Source organism: Micrasema longulum, unplaced genomic scaffold, assembly GCF_059751315.1.
Source record: "Micrasema longulum isolate JH-2025_06_02 unplaced genomic scaffold, ASM5975131v1 h1tg002848l, whole genome shotgun sequence".
Lineage (NCBI taxonomy): Eukaryota > Metazoa > Arthropoda > Insecta > Trichoptera > Brachycentridae > Micrasema > Micrasema longulum.
The window spans coordinates 118,617-136,832 of NW_028279970.1; positions in this window are offsets into that span (position 1 = coordinate 118,617).

Consider the following 18,216-nt stretch of genomic DNA (forward strand, 5'->3'; position numbering starts at 1 on the left):
TATAGATACATTAAGATATTTTATTTTAAAAAAATACGTACACTTAATGGTATTAAATTCAAACGTGTTTAAAAAATAACCATTTCAATACTTCCAACCTAAAACCTTAGACCACAGACCCTTGATTCATGAGAAATAAATAATATAATAAAAATTAATCAACAATGCCATATATACGAAATTGTGATGTCTTACCGGTAAAACAACTTCGTCACTGCAAATTGATTGTAGATCAGTTTTTTGATCCGTAATGGAAAAAAAGAGTTTCTGACACTCACAACACTAGATCAAAAACTAAGTTTTCCCCGATCGTTCTCCGATTTAGAAATAACTTCGGAGGATGAACAATAAATTGCGTTATTCCAAGGTAGTTCAATAATCTCCCGCAAACCAAAACATGGAAGATTTTCAATTGAACAAAAAAGAACTGAAAAAATACCTGCCTAATACTTTATAGTGACGGTTAAAAGGTAATAAATACATGTATATAATATTAATGTAAATAAACCTTTCTCAAAAAATGCTGCCCCTCCTGAAAGTTTTTAGACTTAGTGATTTAGACTTAATTAATTATAATTATAACTCGGTTCTGCAGCACTAAGAATGGAAAAAAAGAAAAGAGCTTTGAAAAAATATGTTCTTAATAAATTTTGATATAAAGTGTTGTGTTTTTAAAAGTTTACATTAGTTCCCGATATGTTATAAACTAACATTTTTCGGCAATACTACCACGGGACCGCACTTGGTCTCAGAATTACATAACTTATTTTTAATCATCGTAAAAAAAATTATATTAAATAATTTGCCTTTGACGATTTTCTTTGTACGATATCATACAATAAAAATAGGGTTACCGATGGCGGTATTTGAATACCATAAAAAAGCATTTCAGCATATTTTATCTTTTGTGTTAAACTAATCCCGTTACCTTTCAAAATAGTGATTTGAATGACAAAGGTTTTTGTTATTTTTCGTCATGTGTGACAACCTATTATACGTGTGTCACAGCGCAGTGCGATAATACGACAGTACAATTATTAATAAATTTAATATTTAATTATTATATCAACCCATCGACCACGAATAAAGAGAAATGATATCAGTCGCATCACGCTTACTTTCTCACATTCATTATTTTATATAACCTTTGGTAACACGATTGTACGGTAATTTGATATTTATTCAAAAAAATGATTACTTAATCTTGTTTTCCTCTGGTAATGCAGTCACAAAATGTTGTTTGTTCTGCAAATATTGTTTTTAAAATACAGAATTTATTTTAATAAACAACAAATAATAATTTTGTTTCCCTCTAACTTTTGTTAGTGGAATTAGAAGTAAATTAGTGCGTGGATAAATGATTGTGTATTGATGAATTGAAACTATGATAAAGTTAAAGTTATTAGGTATATGCTCATTTTATGAACAGTCCAATGAGAAAGTTCAGTGCTACTGTAAATTGAGTAAAAAACTTCTAACACGCGGTAAAAATTAGAGCATTTTATTGTACGGCGAAGTTTCTCGAAAATGTATGAAAAAAATAATCAAAATGGTTTTAATAAAAATAAACTACTTTGAAACGTTTCAGGTTTACGTAAACACGTGTTTACCCTAAACAATCAATTTTAGCGTTGTGATAGATTTCTGGTTTCCGGGCAGCCATGTTTTTCGACGTTTAGCGAATTTTTACGGGTACTAGGTTTTATTTTTGTGTCATGAAAACTCACCGACTTGAACTCGTGACGTTTAGCGTAGTGTAATTTCAAAATTAAAAAAATTTAAACGAATAATAAAAATAATCATAATAATAATCATGGTTTATTAACAAAAAAATACAATTTCTATATCTACTACATACATACCTAGGTAATAGATTTCTCTGGATTATGTCTAGTCTGCCTAACTAGGTACAACCTGTTTTAAGGCAGACATTTTTATGCAAAATAAACGATAGCACGACTACCTACTAGTTAATTTATTGTACAGTTATACGATGTTAGATTATGCCATTTTTTATTTTAGAATGTTTTTGAGTAAATTTTCCGATTTTTCACTACCTAAACTCAGTAACCAACTTTTTACAAATATATTTAGTTGAATCCGGGTCATGGTTTTGCGATGTTCGGGTAACATATTGTAGAATACTTGCGATGATGCGGTTTTGTTTCTCAGTTTGATAGTATATTGACAAATATATATTTTTTGTTAAATCACTGAACTCCCTCGTTTTTTTATCAGTATAATTGCTTTGTCGTACTTTATTGTATGCTTTGCGATGGTAATTTGCCTTGTAGCTTGTAGCGATATTAAACGCCTTTAATAAAAATAAGTATTTCGATGGTATTTGTACTATTCGTAGCACTGTTTACGCTCACCCGGGGTATTATAATCCAGTCTCAACTGAAGCCTGTAGAAATTTAATATCGCTATCTTTGTTATCAGCGACAGTTCGGTAGTGGGCGCGAGTGGGAAGGGGATATAGATGTGATCTTGTATGAAGTATATCGAGTGGTTTCCGTGTTGTGCAATAAAAGGTTTCGCAACGCTGACTGGTTGGAGTTCGTTGACTTGGCGTTTCATTGTCAACACTATTGTCCGAGATAAATTCTAGGTCAGACGATTGTGCACGATTTTCACGGTGGTGGATAGAGGTGGTTGACCAAATTTCAATCGGCCACTCCGCTTCTCCGCTTCTCCGCTTCTCAACTTTAAAGCTCGGCTCGAATAATTATTTCTCGACTAGTGATGAAAACTGGTTATGATAGTCGAATAATTGGACTATTTTCGTAACCGAATTTTTGTTTTTTTAAGTTTTCTAAATTTAATTTAGAGTTTTCTTTTAATCTCTTCTGAAGAGGGCAATATCTGTATTGTATTAATTTTTATACATAAAATTTTAATTTTTAAATGAGACGCCCATTTCCAATATTCTTGTTCAGTTTTTATCTATTATAAATTGAGTATACCGTTTTATGACCTATTAAAGTAGGTGCATCGAATTTGTTTTTGTGTAAAATAATACTTGTATAGAATTCCGACTTACCGAAGTTTTGTTATAAGGTTGCGTGTATAAAATAAAAAGGTTTAAACTTACATATGTATCTAGAGTTTTATTTTCAACTTAATCGACTTTTACCAAATAAAATACAATTAACTGGCTGAACCTAACCGTGAAAATTAAAATTATTTTACATAAACTGTTATTAGAAATTAGCAAGGTTGTTTCTAAGTCAATCAAAATCAATGCTGGGGGAGTGAGAGTCTAAATTTAGTTTTTTAGTTGTTGGTGACGTGTTGCGCTTTGTGTTGGTAGGCCTAGCACTTGAAGTTGCACGTGCCAAGTGTTGCCCATATTATAGGCACATAAATATTTATAAAAAACGTCCAAAACTGATGTTTTACAGTCAGTGTAACGACTAACGACTGAAACACGTTATCCAATTCCGAAACGCATCTTGGTCTGCTTCTCATATCCAACTTGAGACAATATTATCCATTTTGAACTTACATGTTTTATTTACTTTAGTATGTAATGGATGTGTTATTTGTTATAATAAAAAAAAATAAAGTTATATTTTTTCTGCTTATAACTACTTTCGAAAATATTATGATAATTCATATTGTCCCTTTAAAACGCCATCAAACAGTTACAAAAGTCATTTTGTCCATGATATGATATTATTCCGTTGAATAATCAAAAAGTCATATTTCATGTTTTAGAAATGTCGTGTATTACGTTAATGCTATGTTTTATTTAATTTGTTACATTTTTTTTTATTAAAAGATGGATTTATTGGATTATTATTAGAGGTCACATTTTTGTGAATATCTTAAAATAAAGCAAGATGTACAAGGCGAACTTACGAAATAAGCGATTAAAATAAAGTTTTTTTTTCAACTTTTCTTGAGGTCCTGAGTTCGATTCTCGAAAAGGTAACAATGAAATATTTATTTACAAGGTGGTTTAAAACTGCAATGTTTCATTGTGCTTAACGTATGATCGAGATACGCTGCATTTAATTTACCAATGTTGTTCCCCATGTACCATAATAATTATATTGCACTATAAAACTATATGTATGTATCGTTTTAATTTCTTCCCTGTTTTCTACATGCTTCTTACATTTGCCACTATAACAGGCGAAGAGTTCCAATATCATCATCAATCCCTTTCCGCACCTAATGGCGCATGGAACACTGCAATTGGCACACCAACCTCAATCATTGTTGTTACACGAAAGTTAAATGATCAATTTTTCGCTTCTAATGCCAGTCCAGAGAATGTAAAATATTCTAGTGTAAAAACACCGTTCCAGACAAATATTACATGTAACCATGTTTATAATCGATTTCCCAACAACGACATTAAGTTATTCGATTATTTTTATTAATCTGTTCCTCGCATTTCTATTCTCGATTCTGTTTTTTGAACGAAGGACGGTTGATGACCGAGCTTATTGAACGCCGTACTGCCGACCACTGACTGTCGGTCAGTATTTTATTTTTGTTTTATTGATTTTACAGTAACGTACTAACGATTTTTTTAAACGAAATGCTTAAATATTTTGTTTTCTTATATCGCTTGAAAGAAAGTAATAACAGAATCACTGAAAATAGACCTTTAAAATGGTAGCGTGTTTGTCTGCAAAATAATAAATTAAAATTATTCATCCTTTTTACAGTACATAATATAATTATTATTTACTTACTTACATAAAATGAATCATTATATTTTGAAATCCCACAAGTCTAAAAAAAATCGATTAGACATACTTACTTTTTTGTTACATAAAAGCGCCTACTTTTTTATTACGAATTTATTAAAAAAGAATGAGATTTATTTTTTATTTTTAAATTTAGACAGTCAAGGTAATGGAATATTTCATAAATGAATTTTAAAGTGGCTTGGCTTGTGGCATTTGATTAACAACTCATGGGGTTTCTGAAAATTATAATTCAAATATGTTGAGGGCAAAATCCTCCCCTTCTATTTGGCCACCTTTGTAATAGTATGACGGTGTTACGAAAGCGACGAAACCAGTAATTGGTCTACCAAACTAAGTGGATCGAAGTAGATACACATCACTGTCATCCAAATAGTTGTGCGTTTCCATGTTTTACAATAATATGACGATTAAGATTTATATCTTTATATATAACTCCTCTGTACGTGTGATGTCACCGTACTCCTCCTAAACGGCTTAACCTATTTACGTGCGGTTTTCAGAGAAATATAGATATATATATATTTTTGCGCTGTGCATGTTCGTAGATATTAAAATCTTCAATCAAATATGCAAAAAAAAAGTTAGAAGCATAAATGTTTTATTCATCGATCTACCAGGGTTCCATTCGAGGAGAATGTTTTGCAAAAAAAATGGAAAGATGTTGTTTTTTTGTGTATAAAAAAAGTTTGTTTTTGAATGAAACAGCATTTGTTTTTTGTGGATCTCAAACAGATTTTTTCCTTAAATTCCTTATAATTTCTACCTATTTATTTCTTTTTATTCGATTTTTGGTGAACACTAAAATAATATTAAATTCAAAACATTTTTAAAAGTCGTATTCCTACATAAGTACACCCCTTTGTTGGCGAGACGACCGGAGTTTGACGTTTGCAAAAAGCATTCCATATTTGAAAAAATATTTATTATATGTTTTGTAATTCAACCATAAACAAGTACCTAGGTACCTACCTAAATTAAATATTTTTTTAACATTAAACCTTTTTAGTTTTGGAATTCAATCACCAACAATTACCTAGGTACCTACTTATCAATGATAAGTCTTTTTTCAATCTAATAGCAGGTAAGCCACCGTTCGGGCAGAATAACGTCTGTCGGGTCCGCTAGCTCATTATAAAAAACATACCTTTGGAACATTTTTTACTCAGAATCAGAAATTGAGTATATATTTTTATATGTACATGTTTCCGAAATTACATCTACTTGTTCCCACAGTGAGTGTCTTTTTAAGCGCGAGGGTGCGCCAAACGCGAAGGTCGAATTGCAAAATTAACCGCGTAAGTATTTAAATAATATCATGTACTCATCATATGTACCTATACCAATGATAAGCATTAAAAAAAGGTAGTTTAGTATTGCGGGTAATTTCGCAGCGGTGAATATATCACTTACTTGCGCCTTTCAGCTCGCGATTAACTTTTATTTTCGAAGTACATTGACCGATTATATTCGCTCCAAGTATTGAGAAGAGACTCGTGAAAAATGACTTCACGTTTCGGACCGATTAACTGACAGTTACCAGTCACAGTTTTTTTCTCTCAGCAACCGTTACGGGGGCTTACTGTCGTATAATGAGATATCTCTCGCTGGCCCGAAGGTGTTCCACATTCGTGGTGAATTTCGCGAGTTCATGTAGGATTGTTCTTAAATGCCACGAGCGAAATATCTCGCGCATGGAACCAATAATGAGGAACTTCAGCCCTACGGGAAATTGGATACAAAAAATGTTTTCTTACGCGGGGTAAAAATTAGAGCATAAAATTGTAATACAAAGTTTCTTGAAAATGTACAGAAAAAATAATAAAAAACATTTTGATAAAAACGCACTACTTTAAATGACGTCACCGGTTCATGTGAATCAACCTATGATCTGAGAGCTATGGAAGATTTCCGGTCTGCTTGTCGCTTCTGGACCAATAGTAAGAACTGAATGAGAATAAGCGGAAATGAACCTCTGACGTTACACGCGGAGTTATTTCAGAAATACAAAACTTTGAAAAATCGTAGCGCCGATAATACGACATATAAAAATTTTTTAAAAAAAAAATTTTGACTTAGTTTAACAGTCTATTAACAAATATATTTTTTTTTAAAACCGCTGAACTTCCTCATTACTTGTCTTCTGAACTCTTACGCCTGTCGCGGAAGTTACGCGTATTATTTTCGGTTACGAGTATCCCTGAAACCTGAAACATCTAAGTGTTTTAGGATCTGGGGGATTCTGTATTTTAACCAGTTTCGAAGTGTCTGGGTAATTGTTGGGTGTAACGGGACGAATTGCTCCAGCAGGGGGGGCACAAGAAAATTGAAGTAACTCAGCTTCTTATTATGCTCTCGGAGATATAAACTTTCAAGTCAGGTATAACGGTGCCCTCAATACTCAATCGAGCCGATTAGTTGGTTAATCGTATCAATCTCCGTATTTCTCTTAGGTTACGAGATAATCCTATAAATTTGATTCAACGATTTTCTATTATAAATTGATTATCAACAGTTCCAAAAGTAAACTTTTCCATCAACTGTTACGAGTGTTCTTTTTGTTTTCGTTTTTTCGAATATTTTTTTTATGAATTTACTTATATACGCTTCGTTGTAACGGGCAATGGACGCTCAGTTCATTGCCTTAGAACAGTTTTTAAACACTTTGTCTTCGACCACCAATCTTTGCTTGTCAATATTATCTGAGCACTCGGTTATTTAATATTATTTTTAAAGGGAAGGTAATGCTGTAAGAATTCGAACACAGGTTACCGAAAGTTGTGCCATGAAGTCTCTATTGCGTATACCTTACGATGCTGACTTTTTTTACATTATCTGACGAGCTTGTACTCATCTGTGTAATGGAAGTAGTTTTTAACACGGACCAAATGATCGTGTTGAGAAAGGTATAGGTAGTGAGTATTTCCGAGGTGTGATGTTTAACGTGTATTCAGAATAATCATAGGTCAGGCCATTCTTTTGGTACTTCATCTATAACACGAGCAGCGGACACATGATAGAGACGCACCCGAGGTTCACTGACCTCAGCCCACAGTATTAATAATGGTTTCTGTAATGGCCACCTTTACTGATATGACAAGACTTCCCAAAGTAACCTGATTGACGCTGAACATAAATAGATTATTCGAAACTGCATTGTTTTCTGTCATCGGCGGTTTAGATCCAGCAATCGTCTAAAAATATTTGGAGAAATTCGGAACATTGTTGATATTATTATGAACATTCAAAATGCCCGTAATGTATTCGTCACCTTAAAATTCCTGTTATTTTCAAGCATGAAATTATTTCATTTTTATGTTATGGAAACTTATTTAGTTGTGTTTTTTTGTGCATTTCCCTATAAATATCTAAAATTAAAGAAAAGTTTCACCAACTATTACAACTCCCAAGGTGCACTAAAGCGTGAATAAATTAATGTTAAATGTTTTTACCATAGTATTTTCATTCATTATTTAAATATTTATATTAGCTCTAGCAGGGATGCGCCTCGTGGTGTAGCGGTTATAGTGTTTGCCTGGCGTTCTTAATATCCGGCTTCGATTCCTGGTAAGATCTTCGGGTTTTTTTTTCAATTGCTTTTTTATTACTATATTTCATGATGGTCCCTGGTCTGGCATCTGAAACATAAGACTGATTTTGTGTTTATGTAACATATATGATCAAGATGCGCTGCATTTCTTTGCCAGTGTCCTATGTAGCATTAGATTCAGACAAGAAAATGATAATAATAAAAAACAAATAAACGCACGCATCGCGTGTGATAGATCTGAATTGAATTAAAATACAGAATATACGTGAAATAAAAATGTGATTCAATTCATTTAATTTAATTCAATCCCTTTATAATTTATCATTATATATAATCGTCGCTATTGCAAAAAAAAAATCAATGGCCGTAATGCAATGGTATGTACTTAACCCTTACCTCCCCTTGCGATTGGAAGTGACGTTAGTACAAGCGCACGGCACTCGCACCGTAATTTGCTTTTTGCCATTTTTTCACTAATGAGTTTTCGAAAGAGATATAAATTAAATGGGATGATTAGAGGATCTTAATAAGAAATCGCATCTGATACATCAGATCGCCATTTAATTGTGTACGATATCTATAAATAAAAAATGTATGACTAATACGAAATAAGGTAAAAAAGTTAAGTATTAATATTTCCCAAATTTAGAAAATAAGTAGGTAGTGTTAGTGACGCCAAATGAGCTCCGAATGAAGAAAAATGTCACACGATACTTACTCAAAATTCACAAAAAAGTTGTGAGTGGCTGCAAATTTAATGAACTCTAGAAAAAGTCAACAAAACTGTCACATACCTACTAAGATATTGTTAACTATCAATAATGGTAGGTAAAGCTACCTTTATAATATTTTATTAAAAAACAAAAGGAAAGGTCACACACAGAAAATGTAATTAATAATTACTTTTCTTAAAATAAACTCCGAAAAACTAAGTAATGACACATTTTTTTCAGTTTTTATAACTGGTAATATGCAGGGGTTGTGCAATCTAAGGAACTCCGTATTGGTACGTAGAATATATTTTACGAATTACACTATACAAACAAAATGCATAGAATTATAAAAATACTAATAAAAGTGACATCATTCTTCATCATCTTCATCAATTTCAACAATACAACAAGCTATACAAGTAACAAGCTCATACGAGCTATACATTTTGTTGATTGTAGAAAACTGTGTTTGCACACAAATCGGGTATATGCGAAGCAACGAAGAGTTGTTTTATGCATTTCCCACATTCATGATACGGGTGGGACTTTTAATGAACATAAATTTATTGGAGGTTGTTCTGGAAGTGTTTCTAGATATTTTGCAAGGAATGCCTGCCTTTAGGAGGCTGAAAGCTAATGCCTCAAGGAAATGCATTCGTGAAACATAAACACGCGCACGGCACTGAGTATCGTAATCGGGACCTTTTCATTATGACACTTTGTGACAGACTGATAGTTGATGGTAGTTTTTAAATTATAGTGCTTGCCATCTATGGCGCAAATAGTGGACTACGAATACTTGTAGCGTTACTGGTGATTCGGCTTGCGTTTACCGTGCAATTTAGATAAAAACCGACATGCAATGCCGTGGCACGTGTAGCTAAGGGTTAATGTAATGAACGCAAGGTGCCCTTTATGTGTGCAACTTGTATGAATAGTAATTCTAGTAACTATTCAAGGTTCGCTATGCGATATACGTATCTTGTATTCGTTTTTATTTACTTGTCTTGTCGCTTCGAAATAAAATTTTTGAGCATAGGTATTTAAGTTTCTGAAACCACGGGGGTAATAAGTGTACTCGAAATTTTCGTGTCTATCGAGGAATTTCGAACTGAAAATTCAGTATAATTTTTCTATTTTTTTTATGTGGCCCTTCTTCTATAAGCTTCTTGATGATCCTGGTGATAATATGATGGTCAAAACGATTTATAATAAAGAACATCTAAGTATAACTCGTATTTTATTTTTGTAATCATTACAATACACATTCACCAACAAATAAGACGGGCTGTGATCCCGTAGGTAGTGTCGCAGATTCCGGATCAGGAGGTCCGAGGTTCGAACCCCGCTCTTCTACAATTTGTTTCCCATTTTCTAACACTGTTATTGACTAACAATCTTTTTAGACAAATTTTGGATTTTGCCTTAACAAGACAATATTTATATCAATATTTAGATATTTTCAACAGAGATGAAGCTGTTGAGAATATGAAAGACTTAGGCATTTACTAAAAGAAAATGGCTTAATCCTTATCTGGGGTTAATCGTAACAATACAAATATTTATTTTTATTATAAAAAAGGTTTTGTCTAAATATGTATTAGATTTGAATACGTCAGTACGCTTGGTTTCTTTTCATACGAGGGTTAATACTTAAGTTTTGAGATAGATAAGTAAAAAAAAATATTTATAATAGCAAATGGCTTTATTGTTTTTCAAAATATTCTTCTTGAAGATCAATACACTTGCATGCGTTTGAACTAATTTTCAAAGCACTTTTTCCAGTCCGATTGAGGTACTTCCAAAACATGTGATTTGAACTTATCAACCGCTTCTTCAGGCGCTGAAAAACGTCGACCTCGCAATTTATTTTTGATATGCCAGAATAAGAAAAAATCAGGACTGTACGGCGGATGACCCATCAATTCGGTGTTTTGAATGCTGTTTTCCAACTATTGGTTTTATTTTTTATACAACTAAGCACGCCCTCTATAATATTTTAAGTATTTCGTCTTTTGATTTTGTGATCAAATTAACAATACTCGTTTTAAGTTTAATATTTATAATCATTCATATTACTTACTGTATTCAAATTTGCCTTATGCATTTCCGTATTTACTGTCTATTAAATAATTATCTTTTTTTTTTATGTGCCTATATGTTTTGTTCTTTATAGAGCATTTTCGACTGAGTTATACAAAACAGCTTTTGAATGAAATGGTTACAATTGTAATCATTCCTTAATTTGGAAACATTAAAAAAATATTATCTGAAACATTATAAAATTATGTATGTTTCAAGGATGTATGCACTATAAATTAATTTATTTTTAAATAATTCCGTCTTTTATGCCATTTGTTGAGGTATAATGGGTCATGCACTCTCATTATAATACTCATATTTTTTTTCAAATACGAAATGTATCACGAATAAATGCATTGGCCTATTGCTTAGTAAAAACCTTCCAGAATCAAATTCTGGATGTTAATTTTTTTGTTGACGATGTGATGAAATCGTGGAATGCTTTTTATTTACTTTTCCGTGGTAAATGTTTCAGTTTTGAATTAGAAATCCTTATTCAAATTGTAATAATAGCGCTCGTTATCCCTCTCTCTCGCGCACCATAGTTAGTCCCGCGGCGCCCCTCTCGGCGGCCGGGTGGGGCGCGACAGCCTCCGCTTCCCGTCGCCGGAGAAGGCTTCTTTCTCCATCCGCCGTCCGGCCCGCCTGCCCGTCATTCGCGCCATCCGCACATCGCGGAAACAGAAACGAATAATCCAAAAACGCGACAGACTTTAACCATTACGGCTGATCCAAATCTCCGCAATAATAATTTCAATATATAATAACAAAAAAAGTGTGTTTCAGTGAGTTGTCTCGATCACAAGGGCATAGAAGAGATAAATGCATTGATATGTAACGCCCGGCGCACTCGTAACGATATTGTGCGTATGGCTTTCCGATTAATGTTCATGCCACAAGCAAGGTGAATCGTAAATCAGCGCCATTATTTCTTCTCTGCCAAGGTCGACTAGCATCATGCAATTTAAAGTGCGCGATAAGAAACGCAGTCTAACCGATAACATCTAAAGGCCAGTGGGACACCGCTTTACGTGTACTCAGCACTGGGTCACAACTTCGTTACAACTCTCCACCGAACTGGATTAGTCGGAACCGCCGAGGAAATCTTTGATTAACTCGCCACCGGTATGCGCAGAACTCGTTAGTGTCAGTATTTAAATTCAGTGTTTTTTCCACTCATTCCTTGTTCTGGAAAGGTGTCAAGTGGCAAGTGTTTGATGTAACATCCACCTGTTGATTCGTATCGTCAAAATGGGCAGCGGAAAAGCGAGCATTTGCATCCTTAAATACAAGAATGGGCTTAAAGAAAAGTTAGAAAACAAAGGGAAAAGAGAACGTTCAGAAATCAAACAGAAAATTAAGATAACGCATAAGAAAATATGGTGGCAATGTAAGTAATGAAACGAATCATTAACATTTTTAATTTATGCTTTGGAAAATTGTACGCAACATAATAATATGCCCATTGTATGTATTATGTATGTCGGTTATGCTACTTTGTATTATTAATTGTTAGATAACTCGTGTATACTATTAGCTCGACAATACACAATAACGTCATTAGTGATATTAGCAGCCTTGCATACATTGTCAGTGTCATATCCTCGATGGAATAGATTACGAGCAAACCACAAAGTAAGGCTGGTCATAAATTAATAAAACTTCTTATTAGTATCAATATTTTTGCTTCGGTATTTATCAAATATAATGTAATACAGAAATATATATTTACAACCTACATAACGTCTAACGGGGTTGTTCTGACTAGTGAAATTTATTTTGTAAGTACCTGCAACCTGTAACATATTTTTGCTAAGCGGTAGATGAAATATTTTTTTATGATTTTAGTTTACTTGCTTAGTTGGTATTACTGACACTTGCAAATGGCTTTATTTTTCCATCCAATCTTTTTTTCTGAATCTGGTATATATCGACCGAAACGACAACCGCTCAAACGTTATTATTTTTCTAAGAAAGTATAAATAAAAGAACTGTGTATTTTTTGTATGTTGTACTTTGGTATGTCAGTATTCAGAATGTGTTATTTTTGTATTTTAATTAGAAAGCTCATTTAAAAAAATCACAAATAGTTAAAGAAAAAAAATAATTACTATCAGGGTGTAGTAAAAATGACGATAAATAACTCCTCAATAAGCTGTCAATAGTTATGGTACACATATGAGTCCCTATTTTCTATCGAGCAAAAACAGGATAAATTGAGTCAGGGAAACATATCGGCCCACCAGCAAGATTAACTGTGAACGATTAACTGTCGATGTAATCCAAAATGTTGAATAAAATTAAACTGTCGCTCAAAATTTGAATTCTGTTTTCCCAAAAACTTATTTTTTTATTTGACCATAATGAAATGATGATCTATGTACTTCCATTGTATGAAAATAAAGTTGGACAGATTAAGCATATATTTTTTTTAAATGTCCGAGTTGAGTTCAACCCTTATAATGATGCAAAATGATATAAGAATTTTAAAGCGAATAGGGGGGGGGGGGGTAATTCTGCTTACCTATTGATTATTACAACTATTTCGGAAAGTATCCAATTATCGTGTATGATGCATACATTTTATATGTTCCTAACACTTATTGGTCAAGTTGTAATAACATTTTGATGTTTTAACAAACCAAAAATGAGTTTTTTTTCAATGTAGGCAAAATAACCCCAAGCATGGGGGTTATTTTGTGTAATTAAACGTTCTTTGTAATAATTTTTAACTTGACATGTAGTACAGTTGTTTGCCGGCAGATTTGACACTTAAAAAAATAGTGTTAGTTCTAATAATAATCATCATTAGAATTAACACTATTTTTTATCAATCAGAAAAAATCGAGACCCTATTGGCAAAAACTCGCTCGCAGAGACCTGAACTAATAGCTGCAATCTCACGTCGAATATTTTGAATCGAATTACTGTAAACCCAAGATTTGAGGTAGTTTTATTAGATAAAATCGCACGGGGTAAGATCAGGGGAACCTGTCTATGTCACAATAGACTCAGTAATTTTCCGGATAAATAATTCCTCACTGTAGTCATTGATACTCTAGTGGTTCTATGGAAATAGGTTATGATATTGAAGCCATCATGTTGCTATGACACCATCCTCGCGCAATATCGCTCTGAAGTCACGGTTTCATGATCACCAAAAAAATATGACCCAATTACACGTTGCGTTGGCTGGAAATGGTGCACTAAACAGCGGTCTTCGGGCTGTGAATTGACTATTGGTGGACTTTTTGCGGGTTGTTTTCGCTTCAGTAGCATATATTGTATTGTTTACTAACGTACTTAGCGATGTAAAAATGCGCCTCGTTACTAAAAAAATGTTGTTCAGACGTTTCGGGGTAGAAAATCCTTATTAAATTTACTCTAGCATAGTTTTCCCTCCGCATGTTCTTTCAACTGCTGGATGATAAAAGCTTGTAGGGATGAAATTTGAAATCTTTATAAAAAATGTTATGTACCTTTTTCTTCAGTCTTTTTAATGCCAGTAAATACTGCAGCCTCACGGTCAAATGTGCGCGGATTTGGTAAAATTTTGTGTTTCCAGATCCGAACGGATGTTAAAGGTCCGGTTTGAATTTCCGACTGATCCTGTCATTTAAAACTTCTGTACCCGCGTCCGTAATTGGTTCGACGGCCATGACTTAATCTTCGGATATCGAACTGAGAATAAAATCTTCGCCTTGCCACATTGGTCGAATTCTTGTTCGCGAAATACGCCTCAACCGCGAAAATCCCATGGGCTCATGTCCATGACTAATGAAAAATCCTCAATACTCCCGCGTCGAATTATACCCCTATCCGCTGTCTCCACTGCAACCAGAAACTATGTTATAATGTGTCAAATCTGCCGGCTCTGTATAGTGAATTAATTTATCGTTTATTATGAAAATTACGGTAATTGATAACATATTCATTATGGACAAATCTCCATTTTGCTTTATTTAGCTTTTATAAGTAAGTTATTTTCCAAAACTATTTTTCTTCGAATCATAATTTTAAGGTGTTTTTAATACACGCACATGAACGAACGTCCTAATATATTTTAAATATAAATTTATAAACCGTATTTTAGCATTAACCTAAAGATTCAATCAGTTTATATATAAAATGTATAAATATATTTTAACAAGTAGCTTTTTTTATTTTAAATACAGTAATGTTTAAACTAATAGTTTATTATTATTTTATTTTATTATTGATGTGACTTATTTAATTAACTTAGCGTTTTTATGAAGATTTATTTATACGGTATAAAAATATTTTCAGCTTTAAAGAAAACCTGAGGTTATTGTTAAATCATCAAAATTATCCACAAATACAACGTGTATTTTTTTACATCACTCACTGTGCATAATACACGATTTTTTTTAAAATTAACTGTAGAGAAAATAAAAAGAGCATTAGTTTTTGTCGGTTTTGTGGGTTTTTAAATGATTAACTTGAATTAAACTATAATTATATTTTGCGCCCTTATTTTTATGTCACCGGCAAACAAGTATATTGCATTGGTATTCAATAATTATGAAATGATCAGTTTCCCGCTTCAGACGCCAGTCCAGGAACTAGAATATTACAGTGAAAAAGCACATATTAATCAATACTTCACGATTCTTACCTTGCCAAAAATCGAACTACGGACGTCAGACGTGGTATGCTAACAATTGTGTAATAAATAAAATGATCATTATTACAATTCGTGTGTACCTTAAGCACCGCACTCGAAACCTTATGGCATCCTACATATTCGTAATATATACACGCTCGTAGCTTATCAATTAATTTGAATTCTATCAAATTTCAACTTAAGAGTTCCTCTCAGTTAGATATTATGCTCAATAAGTGGCAGATATGAGAATGACTCTCATTTTGTATAAGTATTGGTTTCGCGTGTCCCACTTAAAAGACATAAAGTTGGATAATATATCTCCAAACAGAATCAAATAGAAGAAGTCGCAATATATTACATGGGTAAAGACACTTATCCGGGTTAGTTGGCCGTGAGAGCTGCCGAGCGAATTACGTATTCCACGAAAAGTGCCACAAAATTAGATTACTATTATATGGTAGTCAAAAATGTTAATAGTCCCGGAATAACGGTGGTTCTACTGGCCCCAAACAGCCGCAGCCTATTGAAATAAAACGAGTATCGGTTAGATGTAAGATCACCAGAGATAAGTTACCTGCCGTGAGTTGCAGTTTTATGTATCTTGCCGTAGCCGATAGACAGGCTTTACTCTGAAACCTAATGTATGCATAATACTGTTAATCTTAAAATAAAAATCATTATTACTCGCCGTTGAACTTCTATTATTTGTATTTTATATCATCAATACCAATATTATAAATACGAAAGAATGTTTGTTTGTGTTTCCTTCACGGCAATTTAATATATTAATATTTTTTTGCATAGCGATAGCCAGAGAGGTGAGAAGTAAAATAGTATACTTATTTTTCATCCTGAATTCAAAAAAGCACCGTGATAAAATATGTAATGTATCAACAATGAGCAGCATTATTCGAATATGAGTAGGAGGTAAGGTGGATGTCAAAAAGAATCAACTTGAAAATACGCACAAATTTGAAATTTCCATAATTGATTTGCTTTATCTATGAATAGTTTGGTTTGCCTTTCGTTTTGGTTTTGTAGTAGGATTTTGGATTTGTAATCAGAATAGCTATGCGACGTCGCCATAGACTAACAGATGGTCAAATTCTTTTCATAGCGATAATTGGAGGATAGGCAATCGATACAAGCTACTTCCTATCCCTAATAAATATATCATTCCATCGGGAAAATTCTTTGTACGAAATGACAAACTCATTAATTACACAACTAATTTCTACCTAATATCACGCGAGCAAAGCCGCGGGTAAAAGCTTCTATCTAAAGATGTCTCAAAACTTAGTTTTTAAATTTATTATATTTAAACACATACTGTAGTTAAATTTTGGGGGTTTTTTTTTCAATGTAAAATATGGACACGGAGGTAATGTTTGCAACACAACATCCGATAAATGCCCGCCTTGGCTTTGTTGGCAAACGTTCACCCTTTTCACAAAATTTCCGATTACACTTTGACATAATTGTGGATGAATTTCGTCAATAACTTGTCGAATTTCCATTTTGAACTCTGGAATTGTCCGTGGATTATTTGCATACACTTTCCTTTTGCCTCATCGCTAAAGATGGGTTTTTTTATTTATAAATCACTGTAGACTCGTTGATGCTCCTTTATCCAATTGACGAATGTTCGCCGCTGCGCACGGTCTGTTGGCTTTAGATGTTGTGTTAGTTGAATCTTGTAATCATGCATGTGCAGGTATTTAGACAAAATTCGTCGCAGAGCTTCCAGAGACGTTTTTTTAATTTTTTAATTATTAATAAAACATATAATACAAAAATTACATATTATACTCCCAGGAGTCATTAGAAACTCATTTGGGACCGACCGTACATAAGAAAAATCATTTTTTTGACAATACATAATATTAATTGTTTAATTGTTTAATTGTTGACAACGATTACGAATGGAGGTGGATCGGAGTTCGTGTACACTTTCTCTAACTGCCGCAATGTTTTCAAGCGATCGGCCCGTTCGAGGACGGCCACCTGCTTTAACATACTGAACCGAGCCAACAGGCGGGAAATTTATTAATTTAATTCTCCACAGCACACAGCATAATGATGACCGAAAAATGTGCGCTATTTTCGAACCGTCTCTGTAAAGTTCTCACTATTTCGGTAGTGAATTTTTACAATTTTTATGCGTTGCTCGACTGAAAAACGCTGTATGACTTAACCTCGAATTTTTCCGACGACAACTTCAAAATATCCGCATTCCATGTTTTACACAACGAAAATTATTCGAAACTCAAAATTTAAGTAGGTTTTGAGACACCCAATATTTATGCATGGGATACTACGTAATAATTTTTTAATATCTGAATTTGTTGAAACAGAAGTAAAAATATTTTGATCCAACAGTTAGAAATATTTTAAATCACTTTACACACATTCACCATTCTGCTTATGTTTAAACATCCACATTTCCTCATCTCTTCCATATGTTGACATTTGTGAAGTAACTGTTACTTGTTGACTTTTGTGAAGTAAAGTGGCCACTGA